The following is a 7147-nucleotide window of genomic DNA, read 5'->3' on the forward strand; positions in this document are numbered from 1 at the left end:
TCTATTAGTGTCAGTGAGAAATCTGATGTCAGTTCATTGCTGCTTCTTTGTAAGTGATCTATCTTTTCTTAACATTTCATCTTTAGCTCTTAATAGTTAAACTTTGGTGGTATATAGTTTTACCAAAATGTGTCTATGTATGGATTTGTTCTTGTTTGTTGTGCTTGGCACTCAAAGTGCTTTTTCAATCTGAAATTGTCTTTTTTCAATATTTGAACATTTTCTGCCATTAGCTAGGACATTCAAAGGGTGTAGATCCTACCTAATGGGTTTTTCTTTTAACCATTATGTTTTTAATTCATGCTATATTCTTATACCATTATGTTGATGTTTTTATAATGCCCTCAGTCATATTTAATTTATAAAATTGTATTCTCTTTTAATTTTTAAAGTGAAATTATATAGATATCAATTCTCCTTATTTTCCTACTCTTGCTTCCAAGTTTGTTGTTTCCTCAGTGATGATTGATGTTAACCTGTGTGTGTGTGTGTATGTCTGTGTGTGTCTCTGTGTGTGCATGTCTGTGTTTAAAATCCTGTAAGAAAGTTCTATCTATCTGACCTGAATGACCAGTGGTTCTATTTTCTACTCTGCAAGTCAGCAGAAGAAAAGCTTCATCTCTCTTTCACATGACAGTGTTTCAAACATACAAAGGTAGCTATTGGGAGTAATGGTATCATCATCAATCAATAAATTTATTTGTACTTTCTCTTATGATTCAAAATGAAAATGTGCATGTTCTCGTGCAGGAAAAAGAGACAGAAGGTAGTATTAGGAGGTGTCAGGTAAGCTAAAGTCCTAATTCTATTATTTGATAGATTTGAAATTTGTGAACAAACTACTTAACTTTGCTTAGTCTTAGTTACCTCAACTGTGAATAAAGACAATGAAAACCAAGTCACAAAGTTAATATGAGGACCAGAAACTCTATTACTTAAATGTCATCCCCTGAGGAAAGTTACCTCTAAGCCTCCACCAAAGTAATTGTTTGTTCTGTCTGTGACTCCATAGCATGGTTATATAATGCTTTATGATAAGGCTTCTAACGTTACATTTTAATAGTCTGTGATTTCCTCAATACCATGAACTGCATCTTATTCATCTTTGGATCCAGAAAGCTTAGCACAGTACCTTGCATATAGTACGAACTCAATAAAGATGTTCAAAGAAAAAAATATAGAAAAAGCATTTTGTAAGTGGAAAACCACTACCATTACCCATCTTCTAGTTGTTTAAAACCTTTCATATCTCCTCTTCTTGGTTTACTCATTCCCTTAAGATGATGGAATAGATAAGGCTCATCATGCAGTAACATTCTATTGAAAATTATATTAATTTTTTAAAGTAGCAGTACCTAATCACAGCGTTAAACTTTTCCTGAATTGGTGTACAAGACAGACTAATATTACATCCTCCTTACTAGCTCTTTCCACAGCCTACAATCATGCACACATCTTCCCATTTTCAAAATCTTTCTTCAAGCCTTCCTCACCCTCCAAAGAATATTAATATTCTATAGCACTCCTACCTATTACAGCTACATTTCTTGGAGATTAGTCAAGACTTGCTGGTTTCACTTCTGTATTCTTACCAGGCTTTTTTTTTTTTTTTAGACATAGTTTCACTCTTGTTGCCCAGGCTGCAGTGCAAGTGCAATGGCATGATCTCGGCTCATTACAACCTCTGCCTCCTGGGTTCAAGTGATTCTCCCGCCTCCTCAGTCTCCCAAGTAGATGGGATTACAGGTGCCCACCACCATGCCTGGCTAAATTTTTTGTGTTTTTAGTAGAGATGAGGTTTCACCATGCTGGCCAGGCTGGTCTTGAATTCCTGACCTCAGGTGATCCAGCCGCCTCAGCCTCCCAAAGTGCTGGGATTACAGGCATGAGCCACCATGCCTGGCCCCATCAGGCTTCTTACCAATGCAACCTGCTTCCAGCCCTGCCACTTAATGACACAAAGGACACCACCTTCCTCTTTTAATTTTTCAGTGCTATTTCTTCTCCTCAGCCCTGGATCTGTCAACTTGGCATCTGTAGTCAGCTCATTCTTGAGCCCATAATAGAGTAAGAGAGCAGCCAAAATTTTCTTACACCTAGAGAATAGTGTAGAAGTGGTTGAAAGAGAAGCAGCAAACAAAAGGGACTTCAACATCAGAACAAGAAGACACAGGGTACATGGAAGAAGAAGCATGACCAATGGGAAGTAGAAACCACCATGGAGCTTCGATCTAGATAGGAAGATCATACACCCAGAGGATGCCAACATGAAACAGGACATTGGCAGGACATATGGCTCCTACCTACTAATACCATGACACTACTTAAAAACTCCAAGAATTAGATAATACAGGGAGAACGGATGGGAAGGAAATTCTAAGTGATCAAGATAAAACCTGAAATGAGTTAGGAAATCCTACAATTACCACTTAAGCCTTGAATTAACTAGGTAAATTTTCCAGTAGAATGGGGGCCCAAATAAAAGCTATGTTCAGCAGAAGAAAAAGCAAGAAAGCCCTGTTTATTGCACATCTGTGTTTTATGGCTGAAGAATTCGTGCCACTCTCCCTGTTTTGCCTTTCTGCCCCTGATTGTTTCTTTTCATTCTCATTTGCTGACTCCTGCTTTTGCCACCTTTTAATAATATTGTCCTCCAAGGTTCTGTCCTTCTGGTTTTCTCACCCTACTGGGTAGATCTCCTTGGGTAATCTTCATTCCCAGGGCTTCGAGTGTCACAATTATATAAACAATCTTTAAATCCACATCACCAGGTCTAACCTCTCTTTGTCAAGCAAAAATGTCATTTTGCTAACCCCTACTTCAACAACTCTAAGTAGTTGTTACGGGCTAAACTGCGTCACCCAAAAATCCATATATCTTAAACCTCAGTGTCTCCGAATGTCACTGTATTTGGAGATAGGGTCTTTAAAGTGGTACTTAGGTTAAAATGAAGTCAAGTAAAGTGAGCTCTAATCCAATATGACTGACTTCCTTATGAGAAGAGGAAATTTGGACACAGATATGTATCAAAGGAAGACTATGTGAAGACACAGGAAGGAACCAGCCATGTAGAAGCCAAAAAGAGAGGCTGCAGGAGAAGCCAACCCTTTCTGGCACCTTGCTCTCAGACTTCTAGCTTCCAGAATTGTTAATAAATCAATTCCTGTTGTGTAAGCCACCCAGTCTGTGATACTTTGTTATGCAGCCCCAGCAACTTATACACTAGCTTTTGAAATTAAGCTCAAACTTCACACACAAGAGTCATTGTAACCTCACACTGCTGTTCTCTCCAACTTCATCTCTCATACCTCACCTTCCGTGACTTCCCTGTACTCATTGTGCAATTTATATTTGCACAATATTACCTCTGCACAGGCAATGGCCTAGCCTGAAATGCCTATCCACTAGTTCTTTATCTATTCTAAATGCCTCCCTAGCCTTCAAAGCACATTTCTAAGAAATGCCTCTTAAAATAACTTAACATTTATTATGGATTCTCCAAACACAATCACTGTGGTAGGCACCAAGGTTAAACCAGGGACAATCCCATTTACTGGAGATGCCTTCTTCTCACAGCATCCTGTGCAGCTTCACATCTACTTATCACAAGAATGCAATCATTCTGTCTTTCTTGTTTGAAAGCCTTGGTTTACAAAACACACACACGCACACACACACACACACACATAAAAAATTATACTTATTAAGCACCTACTATATGCTACCTCCGTTGAGCACCCACTGCACCCACTGTACTAAGCACTGTTTATGCATTACCTCATGATCCCTAACCACATTTCTGTGGGATGGGTATTATTACTATTGCCATTTGACAGATGAGGAAGCTTAGCCTTGAAGAGGCAAGTAAGAGGACACAGGTGGCAAGTGGTAAGGCTGGACATCAAACCTAACTTGTCAGATTCCAGTCCTTATTATCCCACTTCTCCTGGGAACATGTGAGTTTCTCATGGGTCAGGGTTCTGTATTCCCAGCCCTGGCAAATAGCCTAACACATAGTTAGAAAAAAATTTAAAAGTTTCAGTGGAGAAATAAATGATGACAGAAGAAGGATCTTTAACATAAATGTCTTAAGTTCAGCTGAAGTAAATGGGGAATAACTAGGTTGGAAAGGCATAGGAAACATAGCCTAGATCTTCTGGTTAAGGATCAGGAATAACATGTATGAGTTCCCTGCCCATATCCTCTACTTGGCAGCTTTCTGAAATTGGCAAAATTACTTGATTTCTCATTTCCTGGGATTTCTTATAGGTGTCATGGGGTTATTTTGGACATTAATTGAGGTATTCCAGGTGACATATTTAGCAGAGCACCAGACGCACACTCAGTACCAATAAATTCTGGCTGCTGTTGCTTGTATTAGGTTGTAATTTCTGAAAGAGAGATATGAAATAAGAGTAGCAGCACATCAGATGGTTTTGAGAGGAATCTGTCAGAGCACAATTAAACATGGCAACTTGTCCAAGGTGTTCAGAACATCGCCAGTGGAAAGCAGGATGTTTTGAAAACTGTTTCCAAGTAATCTGACATGCTGTACTCATTAAATAGCTCTTGAATATAACAATCCATTCCAGATGATAATGTGAATGATTCACAGATAGCTACATATGTGATCAAGATTACATATTTACTCCCATCTTGAGGACCAACATACATTTCTATCCTCATTTTCCCACCGATGAGCTCTCTTTTCTCTTTGTATTTAAGGTCCAGATGGTTTTAAGTTTCAAATTCCTGCTCAACCACTATTTTAATGTTCTTTTTGCCTACCTGGTTAGTTCTAGATTCTGGGCTTTTAAAAATCTTAACATTAGCCCTCCTTAGCAGCACCTTTGCCAGATTTTTCTTATGATACATAGAGGTGTAATATGTTGACAAACTAATTAAAGGAGGAGCTGGTATTCAAATCTAGATCTGATTTATCATCCTGTAGAAATAAAATATTTATCAGGTATTGTCCCAAGCTCTCTCTCTATAATGATGAACAAAACCAAAATGGTTCTTGAATTCCTTGAGCTTAGTACTCAATGGTAGAGACAGACACCAACACCAAGTAAATCGATTACTACAAATTTTGCTAAATGCCATGAAGACTTCAAAACTTTCTGATGTAAACACCAACTCAACTTTGACAAAGACATTTCCATAGCAAGAGCATTGAGGTATTGAAAAACTGAACAACTTAAATCACTGTTTCTTATTCATAGAGAACTTTTATAGGCAACCACTACACTAAGGCCCAATATACATGTAACTGAGTTGAGAATGATTTCTCTGATTAGATTCTTCCGCTTTTATTTCTTTGTCTTAAGCACACATAAATATGTCTAGTAGAAACATAATTTGTACATACTGGATCAAGAGGAAAACACTTCCAGCCTTCCTTTTAGTCTCCCAATTCACATGCAACATTTTACAGTACTTGGCAGTGTCAAAAACTCTGGTAAAGGACATTGTGAGAAAAATCGTAGTAGCTCCACACCACAACCATAGCTGACTTAGATCTTTTACTCTGGACTAGCTCTGTGGATACTGTCTATCAGGCTGTCTATCAGGATCCGCAGAGCTAGTTCAGAGTAAATACCTGACATCAGGTGATGTGAATACCTGGCATCAGGTGATGTGTAAATACCTGACATCAGGTGATGTGAACTCCGATGACTGTTTGTGGATTTCATCCTACAGGATTATAAATGAACTACGTAAAGTGGCTGTTGTAAAATCTGTACTTTGCTTCTTGGAAAGTAAACAGGCCAGTAATGTGAGCCTCCATGTCCTAAGCATGGGTTAGTATAGCTAAAATAACCTACATATTTTCTGGCCCATAAATATTGTATTATTCATTGTAACTCTTGATAAAAGCTCTCTACTTGGTATGAAGGATAGATTTATTTATCCATTCATTCATTTATTCATTCATATTTTTGATAATTAGAATCTGTTCTTTTATTTTTTGCCCTAGAAAGTAATAATACAATCTTTCTAGGTAGGCTACATTCTTGGCTTCTTTCAATCTTAAATTTGTTTTGGACAAGATGCAGCCTTAAAGGCAAAAAATAGTAAGAGACAAGGCCAATGGAAAAAAACATTTAAAATCGGCAACTCTAGGTAAAGTGTATACAAATGTTCGTTGTATTATTCATTCAAGTTATGTGTTGTTTTCCAATGTCTCAAACTAAAAAGTTGGTGGGAAAAAAGTTGTCCTTGTTGAACCTCATCATGAACAACACATATAGTGAAGTTCATGAAAGGAAGTTTCACAATTACAGTTTTGAGAAAGATAATGTATCTCTGAACATAAGTAGTGATGATCTCATCCAGGAGTTAGAAATGTAAACTTACGAAACAACTAACAATGCTAGTAAGAATACATTATCAGCATTTACACGCGCTCATAGATTGGCCCTGGGGAAGCTATGGGCTGTGAAAGGTGAAAGGCCTAATCCAGGCTCTGGAGATTCTCGGGGACATGGCATAGTTGTATGCAGAAGCCTTTGTTCAGCTTACAGCGGAGTAAAATAAAAGACTTTCAGCATAGAGTCTAAGAAGCAGACTAACAGAGCAAACTCTAGAGTGTGCCTGAAGGCAGCCATAGTAAGAATTCTCCCCAGCATAGAGGCCATATTAAGATGTTTGTCATCTTCCAGTACTCCACAGTGGATTCACCCCTTCACCAACACCTCCTTTTCTTTTTTCAGTATTAGCTATATTACACCTTTGTCACTAACAATTCATTAATTCATATATTCAACCAGTGAATATTCATTCAACTTTTTCTATATTCAACTTTTTGTTATGTGTAAGAAACCAAGTAGGCCTTGCTTACTAAGGTGTGTAAGACACAGCCATTGCCCTGTGGTACTCGGACAGCCCTAAACAGGGACAGCAGAGATTCCCAGCCCTGACTGTACATGAAAATCAACTAGAAATCTTCATAAAAATGTGGATGCTCAGGATCCTAAGGCTACAAACTCTGATTTTGTAGGTCTAGTAGAATCTTTAAAAGATTCTTGGGTAAATTTTGTGAGTGGCTGGTGATAAGATACACTGAGGCCGGGCACAGTGGCTTACGCTTGTAATCCCAGCACTTTGGGAGGCCAAGGCAGGCAGATCACCTGAGATCAGGAGT

General features: G+C 38.2%; 1 protein-coding gene and 1 pseudogene across 1 annotated transcript in view; both read right to left on the reverse strand.

Annotated features, from left to right (window-relative positions):
• LOC105532037 overlaps nt 1–3337 on the reverse strand; it is a 5502-nt pseudogene extending 2165 nt beyond the window's left edge.
• LRRC69 (leucine rich repeat containing 69) overlaps nt 1–7147 on the reverse strand; it is a 120630-nt gene that overhangs the window by 11643 nt on the left and 101840 nt on the right. The window lies entirely within an intron of this gene.

This window comes from Mandrillus leucophaeus, unplaced genomic scaffold (assembly GCF_000951045.1).
Source record: "Mandrillus leucophaeus isolate KB7577 unplaced genomic scaffold, Mleu.le_1.0 Scaffold928, whole genome shotgun sequence".
Taxonomy (NCBI): Eukaryota; Metazoa; Chordata; class Mammalia; order Primates; family Cercopithecidae; genus Mandrillus; species Mandrillus leucophaeus.